General features: G+C 39.5%; 1 non-coding gene across 1 annotated transcript; it reads right to left on the bottom strand.

Moving 5' to 3' along the window:
- Window positions 1–13,779: 13,779 nt before the first annotated feature.
- On the bottom strand, window positions 13,780–13,887 carry LOC112787490 (small nucleolar RNA R71). The gene has a single exon (XR_003194901.1). It is a non-coding gene; the product is annotated as a small nucleolar RNA R71 (small nucleolar RNA).
- Between the last annotated feature and the right edge of the window lie 7,698 nt (window positions 13,888–21,585).

Genomic DNA, 21,585 nt, shown 5'->3' with positions numbered 1-21,585 from the left:
CTAGTTATGCTACGATTTAGGAAATTGCACGATCGGCAAAATTCCTTCCGGCAAGTGCACCGGTTATCGTCAAGTAAAAACTCACAATAGAGTGAGGTCGAATCCCACAAGGATTGGTTGAGTGAGCAATTCGGAGTAGAAGTGTGTTCTAGTTGAGCGGAATCAAGATTTAGATGAGAATTGCGGAATGTAAAATTGGCGGGAAAAGTAAATGACAAGAAATTGAAATGGCGGAATCTTAAATTGCATGAATTAAAGAGCAGAAGCTAAATTGCTGAAATTAAAAGGGAATGGGGGTGATTGCATGAATTGAGTTGCAGAATGTAAAGAGAAAGTGGAAATCAGAAATGGGGAATTCATTGGGTATAGGAGATATTGAGATCTCCGAATCAAAACATGTTTATCTCTTCCTCAACCAATGCGTTCATTGAATTTTGCTTGGCAATCTTATATGATTGGATCCCAATCCCTTGGCTCACCAATTCTCTCTAAAAACAAACAAATTCCCAATCCCTTGGTTTAAATGTTCATAAGAAGAGATGATGCTCGATCACTGATTATACCACACAGTTTCATGAACCACAATTTGGTAGGATTACATGTCACAATATCCATCCAAACCCCAATCCAATTCACTGTGAGAAAGCTTCTCTAGCATGAATCCTCCATTCCTTTCCCAAGGTTCCGAAGGATTCCAATTATGGGTAGTTTCTTTCACAAGACAACTACCCAATGGAATTAGATCGAGAAGCTTTCTAACAAAATTCAAGAGAAAAGATTGAAGAAGAAGATAAACTATTATTGATTCATTGAATTACAATAGAGCTCCCTAACCCAATGAAAGGGGTTTAGTGAGTCATAGCTCTGAATTCAACTACAAAGATATGAAAACTAGCCTAATGAAAGAGTAAAAGTCCCTTCCTAACTTAAATTCTATCCTATTTATACACTTTCTATATTGAGCTTCTGTTGTGTTTCTTGGGCTTTGAGGCCTCTCCCTGCTTTCCTTTTGCCTTGGGTTTATGATCCATAATCTTGATGAGGCTGTTGATCCAAATTCTGTAACATTCATTGAGCCAACTTAGTGATAATCAAATAATGACACATGACTCAATAAATTGAAATTTCAGACTCATCAATCCTTCAGGCCCAATCCCATAAACCATGATATTCAATTGGGTTTCATACCAGAGTAAGTTTAAGTTAATGTTTGTGCTCAAATACTAACTTAAACCGCAATATTTTTGGCCCAGAAACCCTTTTCCAAGAGTGGCGTTTAAGTTGCAGTTTAAGCTTAAACTGCAGCTTAAACGCCAGACACTTCCAGTGATGCCTTTTGTGGAAGCACGTTTAAGCTTCAGTTTAAGGTTAAACTGAAGCTTAAACGTGGAAATGGAATAAGGCAGCCCTGGAGGGTAATATAGTCGAACACGTTTAAGCTTCAGTTTAAGGTTAAACTGAAGCTTAAACGTGGAGATAGAAAAGGCAGCCCTGGAGGTCGAACACATTTAAGCTCCAGTTTAAGGTTAAACTGGAGCTTAAACATGGAAATGGAAGAAGGCATCCTGGAGGTCGAACACGTTTAAGCTCCAGTTTAAGGTTAAACTGGAGCTTAAACGTGGAAGCTGAGAAAGGTAGCCCTGGAGGTCGAACACGTTTAAGCTCCAGTTTAAGGTTAAACTGGAGCTTAAACGTGGAAGCTTAGAAAGGTAGCCCTGGAGGTGTCGAACACGTTTAAGCTCCAGTTTAAGGTTAAACTGGAGCTTAAACGTGGAAGCTGAGAAAGGTAGCCCTGGAGGTCGAACACGTTTAAGCTCCAGTTTAAGGTTAAACTGGAGCTTAAACGTGGAAGCTTAGAAAGGTAGCCCTGGAGGTGTCGAACACGTTTAAGCTCCAGTTTAAGGTTAAACTGGAGCTTAAACGTGGAAATGGAGAAAGCAACCCTGGAGGAGAAACTTGGTCGAACACGTTTAAGCTCCAGTTTAAAGTCAAACTGGAGCTTAAACGTGGAAATGGCTCCCTGGTGCTTTTCCCCTTTCTGGCGTTTAACCTCCAGTTTAAGGTTAAACTGGAGGTTAAACGTGGAACTGCCCCCCTTGGTGTCCTTCTCACTTCTGGCGTTTAACCTCCAGTTTAAGGTTAAACTGGAGGTTAAACGTGGAAATGCTTCTTTGGTGAGACTTTCATTCTGGCGTTTAACCTCCAGTTTAAGGTTAAACTGGAGGTTAAACTTCAATTCCAGCATTTCTTAGCCTTCCTGATTCTGGCGTTTAAGCTCCAGTTTAGGCTTAAACTGGAACTTAAACTCCACATGTGATATTCAAGCTTCCTTTATTGATTTTGTTGCTTCCTTGCTTAGCCTCTTCTTCCCTGAAATCATCCAAACAATTGCATCAAAGTCTTGCAAAATTTCATGAGAAATCTTCCATTCATAGCATTCAAGTAATATAACTAAAACTCATGGATTTTGCATTAAAATCATACTGTTTGGATGGTTCATTGCTTTGTTATTCATTTAACCATTCTTGGTTACTTTAAGCTCAAGAAAATGCATAAAACAACTAAAACTAACAGAAAAATGCTAGTGAAACTAGCCTAAGATGCCTTGGCATCATTTGGCATTATCCTCCAATAGGATTTTGTGCATGCATCTAGCTGGGCTTATGCCCTTAAGGTCACCTATGGACCACCCAAGAGCTGTCTTGTGTGTCCTTAGCACTTGAATAAGTGCTTCCTCTTCCTGTGAATTTAAAGCATAGCTTATGATCACTGGAAAAGTGTCACCTTCTCCCAGAAATGCATATTTCAAGGATGGTGGTAGTGGCTTGAGCTCGGTTTTAGGGGGTTTTTCCTCTTTTAGAAGAAAGTTCAGAGGCTCTTTTATGTCCCCTGAATCCTCCAAATCAGGCTGAACATCTTTAAAGATGTCTTCCAACTCTGATTCGAGACTCTCAGCCATGTTGATCTCTTCTACTAAAGAGTCAATGAGATCAACTTTCATGCAGTCTGTTGATGTGTCTGGATGCTGCATGGCTTTGACAGCGTTCAACTTGAACTCATCATCATTGACTCTCAGGGTTATTTCCCCCTGTTGGACATCAACGAGGGATCGTCCAGTTGCTAGGAAGGGTCTTCCTAGAATGAGAGTAGCACTCTTGTGGTCCTCCATTTCCAGCACAACAAAATCAGTAGGAAAGGCGAATGGCCCAACTCTGACAATCATGTCTTCAATCACTCCTGATGGGTATTTAGTGGAACCATCAGCAAGTTGGAGACATATCCGGGTTGGTTTAACTTCTTCAGTTAAGCCAAGCTTCCTGATAGTGGATGCAGGTATTAGGTTGATGCTTGCCCCAAGATCGCATAAAGCTGTCTTGGTGCAGTCACCTTCTAATATGCATGGTATCAGAAAACTCCCAGGAAAGCTTTTCAGAATGACTGCACTGCATTCTTTAGTGAGGAGAACTCTTTCTGTTTCTCTCCACTCCTTTTTATGACTCAAGATTTCTTTCATGAACTTGGCATAAGAAGGTATTTGCTCAAGTGCCTCTGCAAATGGAATCTTTATTTCAACAGTCCTTAGATAATCTGCAAAGCGAGCAAATTGCTTATCCTGCTCCTCTTTCCGGAGTTTTTGAGGATAAGGTATCTTGGCTTTATATTCCTCAACCTTAGTCGTTAAAGAAGCCCTTTTAGAGGGGTTGCTATCAGCACTTGTGTGTGTCTGATCCCTCACTGGCAATTGAGTGCCAGAGTCAGAAGCTGGAGTGACGTTAGACGCCAGCTCACTGTCTGTTCCTGGCGCCTGAACGCCAGAAATGTGCCCATGTTGGGCGTTCAACGCTGGATTCTGCCCCATTTGGGCGTTCAATGCCAGATTCTTGCCCATTTCTGGCGTTGAACGCCAATCTTGCCTTGCTTCTGGCGCTGAACGCCAGTTTTGGGCATGGTCTGGGCATTCAGCGCCAGCCTTCCACCCATTTTCTGGCGTTTTAGTGCCAGAATTTTTTTTTCCCTGGGCTTTTACTGTCCTCAGGTGAATCTTTGGTGGGTCGCTCATTTCTTGAATTTTTGATGCCTTGAGGTGGGGTATTTAGTGTTTTCCCACTTCTTAATTGAACTGCTTGGCATTCTTCTACTATTTGCCTTGATAGCTGCTGCTTTGTTTGCTTAAACTGTTCGTTCATATGTATATTAGCTATCCTTGTCTCCTGTAACCTGTCTTTGAATTCAGCTAGCTGCTTTGTTAGAAAATCCAATTGCTGATTGAATTCAGCAGCTTGTTTTACAGTACTGAATTCAGCAGTTACTGTTTTAACCTCTTCATTCATGGAAGGGTTGCTGCTTAGATACAGATGCTGATTCCTGGCGACTGTATCAATGAGCTCTTGAGCCTCTTCAATTGTCTTTCTCATATGGATAGATCCCCCAGCTGAGTGGTCTAGAGACATCTGAGCTCCTTCTGCAAGCCCATAGTAGAAGATGTCTAACTGAACCCACTCTAAAAACATTTCAGAGGGGCATTTTCGTAGAATCTCTCTGTATCTCTCCCAGGCATCATAAAGAGATTCATTATCTCCTTGCTTGAAGCCTTGGATGTCCAGCCTTAGCTGTGTCATCCTTTTTGGAGGGAAATATTGATTCAAGAATTTTTCTGTCAGCTGTTTCCACGTCCTTATGCTGGCCTTAGGTTGGTTATTCAACCACCTCTTAGCTTGATCTTTTACAGCAAATGGAAACAGTAATAGTCTGTAGACATCCTGATCTATTTCTTTATCATGTACTGTGTCAGCAATTTGTAAAAACTGTGCCAGAAACTCTGTAGGTTCTTCCTGTGGAAGACCGGAATACTGGCAACTTTGCTGCACCATGATAATGAGCTGAGGATTCAACTCAAAGCTACTGACTCCAATGGAGGGTATGCAGATGCTACTCCCATATGAAGTAGTAGAGGGGTTAGAATATGACCCCAGAGTCCTCCTGGACTGTTCATCTCCATTTATGTCCATGATGGATATATGGATATAACTTGGACTGATTTACCTTTTTAATTATTTTATTTTATGGAAAGAGGACAACTTAACCAAAAATAAAAATAACAAAAATTATGATTTTCGAGAAAGTGAGGAGAGAAAAAGTGGTTGGAAAGTTTTGAAAAAGATATGATTTGGAAAAGATTTTCAAAATTTTTTTTTTTTATATAATTTTCGAAAATTTGTTTTTAAAATAGAGAGAAAAGATATTTTTGAATTTAAAGAGGAGAGAGAAAAACAATAAGATAGCACAAGATTTAAAATTTTTAGATCTAATGCTCCCTATTTTCGAAAATTTTGGAGGGAAAACACCAAGGAACACCAAACTTAAAAATTTTAAAATCAAGTCACAAGGAAAACTCAAGAACACGAAGAAAGAACACCAAACTTAAAGTTTTTAGAAAACCAAACCAAAATTTTCGAAAACCAAAGGGAAATCAACAAGAAAACACCAAACTTAAAGTTTGGCACAGGATTTAATAGAAAAAATTATTTTTGAAAAAGGTTTTTTTTTTTTTTAAAATATGATAGCCAATTACCATGAACATAAACACCACGTTCTAATTAACTGAGCTATAAATTTAAAGTGTTTTAACAAGGGATAAATAATAAAATACTCTAAACCAAAAAAAAAGAAAGATTTTTCCTAATCTAAGCAACAAAATAATCCGTCAGTTGTTCAAACACGAACGATCCCCGGCAACGGCGCCAAAAACTTGGTGCACGAATTGTGAATCACACTTTTCACAACGCGTACCACTAACCAGCAAGTGCACTGAGTCGTCCAAGTAATACCTCACGTGAGTAAGGGTCGAATCCCACGGAGATTGTTGGTTTGAAGCAATCTATGGTTATCTTGTAAATCTTAGTCAGGAAGTAGTTATGTTTATCAGTTGAATTGTGAATAACCAAGAGAGCATAAATTAAAGGTTACTTGTTGTGCAGTAATGGAGAATATGTTGGAGTTTTGGAGATGCTTTGTCTTCTGAATCTCTGCTTTCCTCTGTCTTCTGATTCACGCACGCACGTCCTCCTATGGCAAGCTGTGTGTTGGTGGATCACCGTTGTCAATGGCTACCTTCCATCCTTCCAGTGAAAACTACGCTCACGCGCTCTGTCACAGCACGGCTAATCAGTGGTTGGTTCTCGATCCGGTTGGAATAGGATTTACTATCCTTTTGCATCTGTCACTAACGCCCAACCTTCAGGAGTTTGAAGCTCGTCACAGTCATTCAATCCTTGAATCCTAGTCGGAATACCACAGACAAGGTTTAGACTTTCTGGATTCTCATGAATGCTGCCATCAGTTCTAGCTTATACCACGGAGATTCTGATTAAGGAATCTAAGAGATACTCATTCAATCGTATATAGAACGGAGGTGGTTGTCAGGCACACGTTCATGATTTGAGGAAGGTGATGAATGTCACAGATCATCACCTCCATCACAGTTAAGCGCGAATGAACATCTTAGATAGGAACAAGCGTGTTTGAATGGAAAACATAAATACTTGCATTAATTCATCGAGACACAGCAGAGCTCCTCACCCCCAACAATGGGGTTTAGAGACTCATGCCGTCAGAGAATACAAAGTTTAGATCTGAAAATGTCATGAGATACAAAATAAATCTCTAAAAGTTGTTTAAATACTAAACTAGTAGCCTAGGTTTACAAAAATTGGATAAACTATGATGGATGATGCAGAGATCCACTTCTGGGGCCCACTTGGTGTGTGTTGGGGCCCACTTGGTGTGTGCTGGGGCTGAGACTTAAGCAATTCACGTGCAGAGGCCATTTGTGGAGTTGAACGCCAGTTTTTATGCCAGTTTGGGCGTTCAACTCCAGCTTTTGATCCTTTTCTGGCGCTAGACGCCAGAATTGGGCAGAGAACTGGCGTTGAACGCCAGTTTACGTCGTCTATCCTTGTGCAAAGTATGAACTATTATATATTGCTGGAAAGCCCTGGATGTCTACTTTCCAACGCCATTGGAAGAACGCCATTTCGAGTTCTGTAGCTCCAAAAAATCCACTTTGAGTGCAGGGAGGTCAGAATCCAACAGCATCAGCTGTCCTTTTTCAGCCTGAATCAGATTGTTGCTCAGCTCCTTCAATTTCAGCCAGAAAAATACCTGAAATTACAGAAAAACACACAACTCATAGTAAAGTCTAGAAATATGAATTTTTCCTAAAAACTAATAAAAATAGACTAAAAACTAACTAAAACATACTCTAAACTATATGAAATTATCCCCAAAAAGCGTATAAAATATCCGCTCATCATAGGCCAACGTTAGTGACAATGTTGAGTATCACTAACGTTGGCTTCTCTTCCCCCTTTAACGTTAGAGGCCACGTTAACTAGGTTAACGTGGCTTCTAACGTGGCCACTTATGAGTAATTGCCAACGTCAGTGACAATGTTAAGTGTCACTAACGTTGGCTCAACTTCTCTTCTCCACGTTAGAGTTCACGTTAACTTAGTTAACGTGACTCTCTAACGTGGGCATTGATGGCTTTTTGAGAGTGTTATTGGCAATCACTTTTCTCATTAATCTTGCAAGTTACCTCCCCTTTTCTGGCTTCCTTTTGGTCCTGAAATCAAGCAATAAAGTGCATCAAAGCTCTAGTCCAAGTCATGAGTAATGCAACATAATATTTGTCACTAAAATTATGAAAAATCCTCATAAATTATGTAAAATGCACAATGTATGCTTGAATCAAGGCATAAGTGAATATCTACCCAAAACTAGCTTATTTCCTAAAGAAATGCATGAAACTAACCTAAAAACAATAAAGAAAAGGTCAGTGAAACTGGCCAAGATGCCCTGGCATCAGTTGTTTTGATTTTGCTTTAATTTTGCAGCTGTTTTTATGACTCCATATGATCATCAACCTAAAGAAAACGTAACATGGCAATGGAAAACAAATGTCTATAAAAAATAAATATAACTAAATAACATTGGGTTGCCTCCCAATAAGCGCTTCTTTAAGGTCAATAGCTTGACAGTGAGCTCTTAGAAAGCTTCTGATGAGCGGATAATTTATATGCTTTTTGGCATTATTTTTAGTATGTTTTTAGTATATTTTAGCTAGTTTTTATTATGTTTTTATTAGTTTTTAAATAAAAATCATATTTCTGGACTTTACTATGAGTTTGGGTGTTTTTCTGTGATTTCAGGTATTTTCTGACTGAAATTGAGGGACCTGAGCAAAAATCTGATTCAGAGGCTGAAAAAGGACTGCAGATGCTGTTGGATTCTGACCTCCCTGCACTCGAAGTGGATTTTCTAGAGCTACAGAAGCCCAATTGGCGCGCTCTTAATTGGGTTAGAATGTAGACATCCTGGGCTTTCCAGCAAAATATAATAGTCCATACTTTGCCCAAGATTTAATGTCCCAAACTGGCGTTCAAAGTCTGAATAGAAATTCTGGCGTCAAAACGCTAGAACTGGCATAAAAGCTGGAGTTAAACACCCAAACTGGCACAAAAGCTGGCGTTTAACTCCAAGAAGAGTCTCTACACGTGAAAGCTTCAATGCTCAGCCCAAGCACACACCAAGTGGGCCCCGTAGTGGATTCTGCATCATTTACTCATTTCTGTAAACCCTAGGTTACTAGTTCTCTATAAATAAGACCTTCTGCTATTGTATTTACAAACTTTTACACACTTTTACATCTTTGGAACTTATATGTTCACGTTTGAGGCTGGCCTCATGGCCATGCCTAGACCTTGTTCTTATGTATTTTCAACGGTGGAGTTTCTACACACCATAGATTAAGGTGTGGAGCTCTGCTGTTCTTCATGAATTAATGCAAAGTACTACTGTTTTTCTATTCAATTCACGCCTACTTCTTCTCTAAGATATACACTCGTTCCTCAACTTGATGAATGTGATGATCCGTGACACTCATCATCATTCTCACCTATGAACGCGTGCCTGACAACCACTTCCGTTCTACATGCAAACAAGCTTGAATGTGTATCTCTTGGGTTTCTAATCCAAGATTGGAACCTTCGTGGTATAGGCTAGAACTATTGGTGGCCATTCCTGAGGTCTGAAAAGTCTAAACCTTGTCTGTGGTATTCCGAGTAGGATCTGGGAAGGGATGACTGTGATGAGCTTCAAACTCGCAAGTGTTGGGCGTATGACAGACGCAAAAGGATCAATGGATCCTATTCCAACATGATCGAGAACCGACAGATGATTAGCTGTGTGGTGACAGCGTATTTGGAATATTTTCACTGAGAAGACGGGAAGTAGCCATTGACAACGGTGATGCCCAACATAAAGCTTGCCATCGAATGGAGTATGAATGATTGGAAGAAGGCAATAGGAAAGCAGAGGTTCAGAAGGAAAAAAGCATCTTCATACGCTTATCTGAAATTCCTACCAATGAATTACATAAGTATCTCTATCTTTATTTTATTTTTTATTCATATTTTAATTATCAATTCTCCATAACCATTTGAATCCGCTTGACTGAGATTTACAAGATGACCATAGTTTGCTTCAAGCCGACAATCTCCGTGGGATCGACCCTTACTCACGTAAGGTTTATTACTTGGATGACTCAGTGCACTTGCTGGTTAGTTGTGCGGAGTTGTGATAAAGAGTTGAGATTACAATTGTGCGTATGGTGTGCGAAATCGTGATCATTCCATTCCTTGGTAATGGCGCTAAAAACTCAATACGCACGTTCATGATCTTATATCTGTTTCACAACTTCGTACAACTAACCAGCAAGTCCACTGGGTCGTCCAAGTAATAAACCTTACATGAGTAAGGGTCGATCCCACGAAGATTGTCGACTTGAAGCAAGCTATGGTCATCTTGTAAATCTCAGTCAGGCGGATTAAATTGTTTTAAGAAATTATAGTGGATGAAAATAAATAAGATATAAAATAGGATAGTGGTACTTATGTAATTCCTTGGTGAGAATTTCAGATAAGCGTATAGAGATGCTTTCGTCCCTCTGAACCTCTCCTTTCCTGCTGTCTTCATCCAATCCTTCCTACTCCTTTCCATGGCAAGCTGTATGTAGCTCATCACCGTTGTGAATGGCTACTTCCCATCCTCTCTGTGAAAATGGTCCGATGCGCTGTCACTGCATGGCTAATCATATGGAGGTTCTCGATCATACTGGAATAGGATTCACCCTCCTTTTGCGTCTGTCACTACGCCCAGTACTTGCGAGTTTGAAGTTCGTCACAGCAATCCCTTCCCGGATCCTACTTGGAATACCACAGACAAGGTTTAGACTTTCCGGATCTCAGGAATGGCCATCCATGGGTTCTAACTTATACCACGAAGATTCCAATATCTCGGACTCGGTCTTCTGTATTAGATATCCAAGAGATACTCATTCTAGCTTATTTGCATGCAGAACGGAAGTGTTTGTCAGGCACGCATTCATAGGTGAGAATGATGATGAGCGTCACATAATCATCACATTCATCATGTTCTTGGGTGCGAATGGATATCTTAGAATTGGAATAAGCTTTAATTGAATAGAAAAACAGTAGTACTTTGTATTAATTCATGAGGAACAGCAGAGCTCCACACCTTAATCTATGGAGTGTAAAAACTCTACCGTTTGAAAATACATAAGTGATAAGGTCTAGCCATGGCCTAATGGCCAGCCCCCAAAACATGATCAAAGGACCAAAAGATAATCCAAAGATGTAAATACAACAGTAAAAAGTCCTATTTATACTAAACTAATTACTAGGGTTTACATAAATGAGTAAATAATGCAGAAATCCACTTCCGGGGCCCACTTGGTGTGTGCTTGGGCTGAGCTTGAAGTTTACACGTGGAGAGGTCATTCTTGGAGTTGAACGCCAGTTTGTAACGTGTTTCTGGCGTTGAACTCCACTTTGCAACTTGTTTCTGGCGCTGAACGCCAGACTACAACATGGAACTGGAGTTCAACGCCAGTTTGTGTCATCTAAACCCGAACAAAGTATGGACTATTATATATTGCTGGAAAGCCCTAGATGTCTGCTTTCCAACGCAATTAGAAGCGTGCCATTTAGAGTTCTGTAGCTCCAGAAAATTCACTTTGAGTGCAGAGAGGTCAGAATCCAACAGTATCTGCAGTCCTTCTTCAACCTCTGAATCTGATTTTTGCTCAGGTCTCTCAATTTCAGCCAGAAAACACCTGAAATCACAGAAAAACACACAACTCATAGTAAAGTCCAGAAATGTGATTTTTAATTAAAAACTAATAAACTAAAAACTAACTAAATCATATTGAAAACTATGTAAAAACAATGCCAAAAAGCGTATAAATTATCCGCTCATCAGCGTACCATGATGATGGCGCCATTGATGATCATAATTTTGTGCACCAAGTTTTTGGCGCCGTTGCTGGGGAGGGAATGAACAACAATTTTGCATTTGTTTCTGGCAACAACAGTGCCAAGTTTGGTCCGGCAACAACACCAAGTTTTTGGCGCCGTTGCCGGGGATTGTTCGAGTTTGGACAACTGACGGTTCAACTTGTTGCTTAGATTAGGTAATTTTATTTTATGTTTAAGCTTTTTACTTCCTATTTTCGAAAAAAATTTTCAAAAATACAAAAATATTTCTATTCTGTTCTTCAGAGTTTTTAAGAATGAATTCTAGAGTTTCATGATGATTTGTTGAAGCCTGGCTGGCTGTGAAGCCATGTCTAATCTTTTGGACCGAGGTTTCAACTTATCATCACAAGAGCTTATTGATTTCTATCAATCTTGCTGTTGAAAGTAATGATTTGCTAAAGCTTGGCTGGCCATTGGCCATGTCTAGTGTTTTGGACCGAAGCTTTCCTGAAAGATTGGCTGGCTAGTAAGCCATGTCTAATTCCTGGACCGGAGTTTTAGACTAACATTGCAATGATTCCTGGAATTCTTATTAAAAATTTTGAATCCCTTTATTTTCCTTTCTATATAATTTTTGAAAAATCACAAAATTTTTTTTTTATAAAATCATAAAAATCAAAAATATTTTATGTATCTTAGTGTCAATTTTTAAGTTTGGTGTCAATTGCATGTCTTTCTTCTTCTTGCATTTTTTCGAATATATGTAATATGTTCTTCATTGATCTTCAAGCTGTTCTTGATGATTCCATAGCTCTGATCTTTAATTTCTCTTATTTTGTGTCTTTTGTTGTTTCTCATATGCATTTTCAATTTGTTATGGTCCTTAATATACAAACTTCTAAGTTTGGTGTCTTGCATGCATTGTTTATTTGATCTTAGTTGCATCCTTTTTATTATTGTGTCTCATCATTAAAAAATCAAAATTTTTTTTTTAAATTTGTGTCTTTTCAAGTCAATAACACAGAGAATTGAAGATTCAGAACATTCAGCAGAGGAATTACACAGAAAAAGCTGGGCATTCAAAACGCCCAATGAAGAAGGAAAACTGGCATTTAAACGCCAGCCAGGGTACCTGGCTGGGTGTTAAACGACCAAAAAGGTAGCATTTTGGGCATTTAACGCTAGGAGGACACTAGAGGGAAGATTTTGTTTTTAATTCAAATCTTTTTCAAATTTTCATAATTTTTCAAAATCAAATTTTTTTCAAATCATATCTTTTCAATCATATCTTTTCAAAATCAATTTCTTTTCAATTTTTTTATTTATTACTATTTTAAAAAATCCTTGCTACAATTAGTGATTTAATTCAAAATTTTCAAGTTATTACTTGCCGATTAAGAACGGATCAAAAGTTTTAATTCTAGAATCATATCTTTTAATTTCTTGTTGGTCAAGTAATCAACTTTAATTTTAAAAACTTTCTTCTTTTAAATTTGATTCTCAATCATATCTTCTCAATCATGTCTTTTCAATCACATATTTTTCAAAATTAAGTTTCAATCATATCTTTTTGATTTCTAATTTCAAAATCTTTTTCAAAAAACACTTAATTTCTTTCCCAATCTTAGTTTTCGAAAATTATTTACCAAATTTTCAAAATTTCTCTTAATTATTTCAAAATCCTTTACTTTATTTTCGAAAATTCTTCCCCTCTTCTCACATCCTTCTATTTAAAGGACTAACACCTCTCCATTATCAATAATTCGAACTCTATCTCTCTTGATAAGTTCAAATTCTCTCTTCTCTACCTCATCCTTCTATTTTTATTTTCCTCTGACACCTCAAGGAATCTCTATACTGTGACATAGAGGATTCTATATTTTCTTCTCCTCCCTTTTTATATGAGCAGGAGCAAGGACAAAGGCATTCTTGTTGAAGCTGATCCTGAACCTGAAAGGACCTTGAAGAGAAAGCTAAGAGAAGCTAAAGTACAACTCTCTATAGAGGACCTAACAGAACTTTTCAAACAAGAAGAAGCCATGGCAGCCGAAAACAACAACAATGCCAACAATGCAAGGAAGGTGCTTGGTGACTTTGCTGCACCTACTCCTGACTTCTATGGGAGAAGCATCTCAATCCCTGCCATTGGAACAAATAACTTTGAGCTTAAGCCTCAATTAGTTTCTCTGATGCAACAGAATTGCAAGTTTCATGGATTTCCATTGGAAGATCCTCATCAGTTCTTAGCTAAATTCTTGCAAATCTGTGACACTGTCAAGACCAATGGGGTTGATCCCGAGGTCTACAAACTTATGCTCTATCCCTTTGCTGTAAGAGACAGAGCTAGAACATGGTTGGATTCACAACCTAAAGAAATCCTGAACTCTTAGGAAAAGCTAGCCAATACCTTCTTGGCAAAGTTCTTTCCACCTCAAAAATTGAGCAAGCTTAGAGTGGAAGTTCAAATCTTCAGACAGAAGGAAGGTGAATCCCTCTATGAAGCTTGGGAAAGATACAAGCAATTGATCAGAAGGTGTCCTTCTGACATGCTTTCAGAATGGAGCATTATAGGTATCTTCTATGATGGTCTGTCTGAACTGTCCAAGATATCATTGGACAGCTCTGCTGGAGGATCTCTTCATCTGAAGAAGACGCCTGCAAAAGCACAGGAACACATTGAGATGATTGCAAATAACCAATTCATGTACACTTCTGAAAGGAATCCTGTGAATAATGGGACGAATCAGAAGAAAGGAGTTCTTGAAATTGATACTCTGAATGCCATATTGGCTCAGAACAAAATATTGACTCAGCAAGTCAATATGATTTTTCAGAGTCTGTCTAGAATGCAAGCAGCAACAGGCAGTACCAAGGAAGCTTCATCTGAAGAAGAAGCTTATGATACTGAGAACCCAGCAATGGAAGAGGTGAATTACATGGGAGAACCCTATGGAAACACCTATAATCCTTCATGGAGAAATCATCCAAACCTCTCATGGAAGGATCAACAGAGGCCCCAACAAGGCTTCAATAACAGTAATGGTGAAAGAAATAGGTTTAGCAATAGCAAGCCTTTTCCATCATCTTCTCAGCAACAAACAGAGAATTCTAAGTAGAACCACTCTGACTTAGCAACCGTAGTCTCTGATCTAATTAAAACCACCCAAAGTTTCATGACTGAAACAAGGTCCTCCATTAGAAATTTGGAGGCACAAGTGGGTCAGCTGAGCAAGAAAGTTACTGAACTCCCTCCTAGTGCTCTTCCAAGCAATACAGAAGAGAATCCAAAAGGAGAGTGCAAGGCCATCAACATACCCCACACGGCCGAACCTGGAGAGGAGGAAGAGGCAGTGATCTCCCCTGAGGAAGACCTCAATGGACGTCCACTGGCCTCCAAGGAGTTTCCCAATGAGGAACCATGGGAATCTGAGGCTCACACTGAGACCATAGAGATTCCATTGAATTTACTTTTGCCATTCATGAGCTCTGATGAGTATTCTTCCTCTGAAGAGGATGAAGATGTTACTGAAGAACAAGTTGCTAAGTACCTTGGAGCAATTATGAAGCTAAATGCCAAGTTATTTGGTAATGAGACTTGGGAGGATGAACCCCTCTTGCTCACCAAAGAACCGGATGACTTGACTAGGCAGAGATTACCTCTGAAGAGACAAGATCCTGGAAAGTTCTCAATACCTTGTACCATAGGCATCATAACCTTTGAGAAGGCTCTGTGTGACCTAGGGTCAAGCATAAACCTCATGCCTCTCTCTGTAATGGAAAATCTAGGAATCCTTGAGGTACAAGCTGCAAGAATCTCACTAGAGATGGCAGACAATTCAAGAAAACAAGCTTATGGACTTGTAGAGGATGTCTTGGTAAAGGTTGAAGGCCACTACATCCCTGCTGATTTCATAATCCTAGATACTGGAAAGTGTATGGATGAATCCATCATCCTTGGCAGACCCTTGCTAGCCACAGCAAGAGCTGTGATTGATGTAGACAGAGGAGAATTGGTCCTTCAAGTGAATGAGGACTCCCTTGTGTTTAAAGCTCAAGGATCTCCCTCTGTAACCATGGAGAGGAAGCATGAAAAGCTTCTCTCAATGCAGAGTCAAACAAAATCCCCACATTTAAACTTTAAGATTGGTGTGGGAAGCCACAACCAAACTCTAAGTTTGGTGTTGAAAGGCCATTATCATGCTCTGAGTACCTGTAAGGCTCCATGAGAGCCCACTGTCAAGCTACTGACATTAAAGAAGCGCTTGTTATGAGGTAACCCAATTTTACTTATCTATGTTAAATTTCTATTTTCCATTGTTATTTTATGTTTTCTGTAGGTTGATAATCATGAGAAGTCATAAAAACAACTGAAAAAGCAAAAACAGAATGAAAAACTGTATTAAAAATAGCACACCCTGGAGGAGAAGCCTAATGGCGTTTAAACGCTAGTAAGGGCAGCAGAATGGGCGTTAAACGCCCAGTCTGGCACCATTCTAGGTGTTTAACGCCAGAAATGGGCACCAACCTGGTGTTTAACGCCAGAAAAGGGCAAGAAGCTGGCGTTAAACGCCAGAAATGGGCAGCAACCTGGCGTTTAACGCCAGTATTGGCAGCAGAGGGCGTTTTACACACCTAATTGGTGCAGGGATGAGAAATCCTTGACACCTCAGGATCTGTGGACCCCACAGGATCCCCACCAACCTCAACTCACTCTCTCTCTTTTTTATACCTTTTCATAATACTTTTCCCCAAATACCTTTCACCAATCACCTCAAAACCTCTTCCCCCAAAACCCCTCACCTATCAAATCTTACCCTCTTCTTTATAAACCCTTCACCAATCCACATCCATCCATCATAAACCCCATCTACCCCACTATTCAAATTCAAAATACTTTCCCTCCCAAACCCACCCATACATGGCCGAACCCAAACCCTCCCTCCACTCCTATATAAACCCATCTTTACTCCTTCATTTTCACACATCTTCAACACTACTTCACCCCCTTGGCCGAAACACTACCCCCTCCATCTCCTCTATTTCTTCTCCCTATACTCTCTTCATTCTTCTTTTGCTCGAGGACGAGCAAACCTTCTAATTTTGGTGTGGTAAAAGCGTTGCTTTTTGTTTTTCCATAACCATTTATGGCACCTAAGGCCGGAGAAACCTCTAGAAAGAGAAAAGGGAAGGCAAAAGCTTTCACCTCCGAGTCATGGGAGATGGAGAGATTCATCTCAAAGGTGCATCAAGACCACTTCTATGAAGTCGTGGCCAAGAAGAAAGTGATCCCCGAGATCCCTTTCAAGCTTAAAAAGGGTGAATATCCGGAGATCCGACAAGAGATTCGAAGAAAAGGTTGGGAAGTTCTCACCAACCTCATTCAACAAGTCGAAATTTTAATGGTTCAAGAGTTCTATGCCAATGCATGGATCACCAAGAACCATGATCAAAGTGTGAACCCGGATCCAAAGAATTGGCTTACAACGGTTTGGGGGAAATACTTAGATTTCAGTTCGGAAAATGTAAGGTTGGCATTCAACTTGCCAATGATACAAGGAGATTCACACCCCTACACTAGAAGGGTCAACTTTGATCAAAGGTTAGACCAAGTCTTCATAGAGCATGAGGAAATTCCTCATCATGAAATCCCTGAGATATCTCAAGGGATGCATTTTCCTCCACAAAACTATTGGGAGCAAATCAACACCTCCCTAGGAGAATTAAGTTCCAACATGGGACAACTAAGGGTGGAGCACCAAGAGCATTCTACCCTCCTCCATGAAATTAGAGAAGACCAAAGAGTTATGAGAGAGGAGCAAAAAAGGCAAGGAAGAGATATTGAGGAGCTCAAGCACTCCATAAGATCTTCAAGAGGAAGGACAAGCCGCCATCACTAAGCTTGACCCGTTCTTTAATTCCCTTGTTCTTTATTTTTTGTTTTTCGAATTTTTGTGCTTTATGTTTATTTATGTTTGTGTCTTATTACATGATCACTTGTGTCTAAGTGTCTATGCCTTAAAGCTATGAAAATGAATCCATCACCTTTCTTAAATGAAAAATGTTTTTAATTGAAAAAGAAAAAGAAGTGCATGAATTTCGAATTTTAAATCAGTTTAATTATTTTGATGTGGTGGCAATACTTTTATTTTTCTGAATGAATGCTTGAACAATGCATATTTTTGAAATTGTTGTTTATGAATGTTAAAATTGTTGGCTCTTGCAAGAATTATGGAAAAGGAGAAATGTTCTTGATAATCTGAAAAATCATAAAAATGATTCTTTAAGCAAGAAAAAGCAATGAAAAGCTTGCAGAAAAAAATATATGCGAAAAAAAAGGAGGCAAAAAAAAGAGAGAAAAAGAGAGAGGAAGAAAAAGAAAAAGCAAGCAGAAAAAGCCAATAGCCCTTTAAACCAAAAGGCAAGGGTAAAATAAAAAGGATCCAAGGCTTTGAGAATCAGTGGATAGGAGGGCCCACAGGAATAAAATCCTGGCCTAAGCGGCTAAACCAAGCTGTCCCTAACCATGTGCTTGTGGCGTGAAGGTGTCAAGTGAAAACTTGAGACTGAGCGGTTAAAGTCATAGTCCAAAGCAAAAAGAGTGTGCTTAAGAGCTCTGGACACCTCTAATTGGGGACTCTAGCAAAGCTAAGTCACAATCTGAAAAGGTTCACCCAGTTATGTGTCTGTGGCATTTATGTATCCGGTGGTAATACTGGAAAAACAAAATGTTTAGGGTCACGGCCAACACTCATAAAGTAGCTGTGTTCAAGAATCAACATACTGAACTAGGAGAATCAATAACACCATCTAAATTCTGAGTTCCTATAGATGCCAATCATTCTGAACTTCGAAGGATAAAGTGAGATGCCAAAACTGTTCGGAAGCGAAAAGCTAAAAGCCCCGCTCATCTAATTAAAACTGATCTTCATAGATGTTTTTGGAATTCATTGTGTATTCTATTCTTTTTATCCTATTTGATTTTCAGTTGCTTGGGAACAAGCAACAATTTAAGTTTGGTGTTGTGATGAGCGGATAATTTGTACGCTTTTTGGCATTGTTTTTAGTATGTTTTTAGTATATTTTAGCTAGTTTTTATTATGTTTTTATTAGTTTTTAAATAAAAATCACATTTCTGGACTTTACTACGAGTTTGTGTATTTTTCTGTGATTTCAGGTATTTTCTGACTGAAATTGAGGGACCTGAGCAAAAATCTGATTCAGAGGCTAAAAAAGGACTGCAGATGTTGTTGGATTCTGACCTCCCTGCACTCGAAGTGGATTTTCTGGAGCTACAGAAGCTTAATTGGCGCGCTCTCAATTACTTTAGAAATTAGACATCCTGGGCTTTCCAGCAATATATAATAGTCTATACTCTGCTCAAGATTTGATGGCCCAAACCGGCATTCAATGTCAGCATAGAAATTCTGGCATCAAAACACCAGAACTGGCATAAAAGCTGGAGTTAAACGCCCAAACTGGCACAAAAGCTGGGGTTTAACTCCAAGAAGAGTCTCTACACATGAAAGCTTCAATGCTCAGCCCAAGCACACACCAAGTGGGCGTGGAAGTGGATTCTGCATCATTTACTCATTTCTGTAAACCCTAGGTTACTAGTTCTCTATAAATAGGACCTTTTGCTATTGTATTTACAAACTTTTACACACTGTTACATCTTTGGAACTTATATGTTCACGTTTGAGGCTGGCCTCATGGCCATGCCTAGACCTTGTTCTTATGTATTTTCAATGGTGGAGTTTCTACATACCATAGATTAAGGTGTGGAGCTCTGCTGTTCTTCATGAATTAATGCAAAGTACTATTGTTTTTCTATTCAATTCACACCTACTTCTTCTCTAAGATATACACTCGTTCTTCAACTTGATGAATGTGATGATCCGTGACACTCATCATCATTCTCACCTATGAACGCGTGTCTGACAACCACTTCCGTTCTACATGCAAACAAGCTTGAATGTATATCTCTTGGGTTTCTAATCTAAGATTCGAACCTTCGTGGTATAGCCTAGAACTATTGGCGGCCATTCCTGAGGTCTGGAAAGTCTAAACTTTGTCTGTGGTATTCTGAGTAGGATCTGGGAAGAGATGACTGTGACGAGCTTCAAACTCGCGAGTGTTGGCTGTGTGACAGACACAAAAGGATCAATGGATCCTATTCCAACATGATCGAGAACCGACAAATGATTAGCCGTGCGGTGACAGCGCATTTGGAACATTTTCACTGAGAGGACGGGAAGTAGCCATTGACAACGGTGATGCCCAACATAAAGCTTGCCATGGAAAGGAGTACGAATGATTGGAAGAAGGCAATAGGAAAGCAGAGGTTCAGAAGGAACAAAGCATCTTCATACGCTAATCTAAAATTCCTACCAATGAATTACATAAGTATCTCTATCTTTATTTTATGTTTTATTCATATTTTAATTATCAATTCTCCATAACCATTTGAATCCGCATGACTGAGATTTACAAGATGACCATAGCTTGCTTCAAGCCGACAATCTCCGTGGGATCGACCCTTACTCACGTAAGGTTTATTACTTGGACGACCCAGTGCACTTGCTGGTTAGTTGTGCGGAGTTATGATAAAGAGTTGAGATTACAATTGTGCGTACCATGATGATGGCGCCATTGATGATCACAATTTCGTGCACCAGCTTCATAGAGACTCAGAGCTTAATAGTAACCTCCCAACACCAAACTTAGAAGTTAAGTGTGGGGGTTCTGTTTGACTCTATATTGAGAGAAGCTTTTCATGCTTCCTCTCCACGGTTACAGAGAAAGATCCTTGAGCCTTAAACACAAGGTAGTCCTCATTCAGTTGCAGGACTAACTCTCCTCTGTCTATATCAATCACAGCCCTTGCTGTGGCTAGGAAGGGTCTTCCAAGGATGATGGATTCATCCTCATCCTTCCCAGTGTCTAGGATTATGAAGTCAGCAGGGATGTAAAGTCCTTCAACCTTAACTAAGACATCCTCTACAAGTCCATAAGCCTGTTTCTTTGATCTGTCTACCATCTCTAGTGAGATTATTACAGCTTGTACCTCAAAGATCCAGTGTTTCTCCATTACAGAGAGTGGCATGAGGTTTATACCTGACCCTAAGACACATAGAGCCTTCTCAAAGGTCATGGTGCCTATGGTACAAGGTATTAAGAACTTCTTGGGATCCAGTTTCTTCTGAGGTAATTTCAGTTGAACCAAAGCATTCAGTTTATTGATGAGCAATGGAGGTTCATCCTCCCAAGTATCATTACCAAATAGCTTGGCATTTAGCTTCATGATTGCTCCTAGATACCGAGCAACTTGCTCTTCAGCAATATCTTCATCCTCTTCAGAGGAAGAATACTCATCAGAGCTCATGAATGGCAACAGTATGTTTAGTGGAATCTCTATGGTCTCTGTATGATCCTCAGATTCCTTTGGTTCCTCATTAGGGAACTCCTTAGTGATCAGTGGACGTCCATTGAGGTCTTCTTCACTGGAAATCACTGCCTCTTCCTCCTCTATAGTTTCGGCCACTTTGGATATATTGATGGCCTTGCACTCTCTCTTTGGATTCTCTTCTGTATTGCTTGGGAGAATACTAAGAGGGATTTCAGTAACTCTTTTACTCAGCTGACCCACTTGTCCCACCAAATTTCTGATGGAGGACCTTGTTTCAGTCATGAAACTGAGGGTGGTCTTAGATAGATCAGAGACTATGGTTGCTAAGTCAGAGAGGCTCTGCTTCGAATTCTCTCTCTCTTGCTGAGAAGATGATGGAAAAGGTTGCTATTGCCAAACCTATTTCTCCCACCATTATTATTATTGAAGCCTTGTTGAGGCTTCTGTTGATCCTTCGATGAGAAAATTGGATGACTTCTCCATGAAGGATTGTAAGTATTTCCATAGGATTCTCCCATGTAATTCACTTCTTCCATTCCAGGATTCTCAGGGTCATAAGCTTCTCCTTTAGAAGAGGCTTCTTTAGTACTACCAGATACAGCTTGCATTCCAGTCAGATTCGGAAAAATCATATTGACTTGTTGAGTCAATATTTTATTCTGAACCAATATGGCATTCAGAGTATCAATCTCAAGAACTCTCTTCTTCTAAGTCATCCCATTATTCACAAGATTTCTTTCAGAAGTATACATGAACTGGTTATTTGCAACCATCTCAATGAGTTCCTGCGCTTCTGTAGGGGTTTTCTTCAGATGAAGAGATCCACCAGCAGAGTGGTCCAATG

The sequence above is a fragment of the Arachis hypogaea genome, chromosome 20 (genome assembly GCF_003086295.3).
Source record: "Arachis hypogaea cultivar Tifrunner chromosome 20, arahy.Tifrunner.gnm2.J5K5, whole genome shotgun sequence".
NCBI lineage: Eukaryota > Viridiplantae > Streptophyta > Magnoliopsida > Fabales > Fabaceae > Arachis > Arachis hypogaea.
This window is presented reverse-complemented; position numbering and strand designations above follow the sequence as displayed.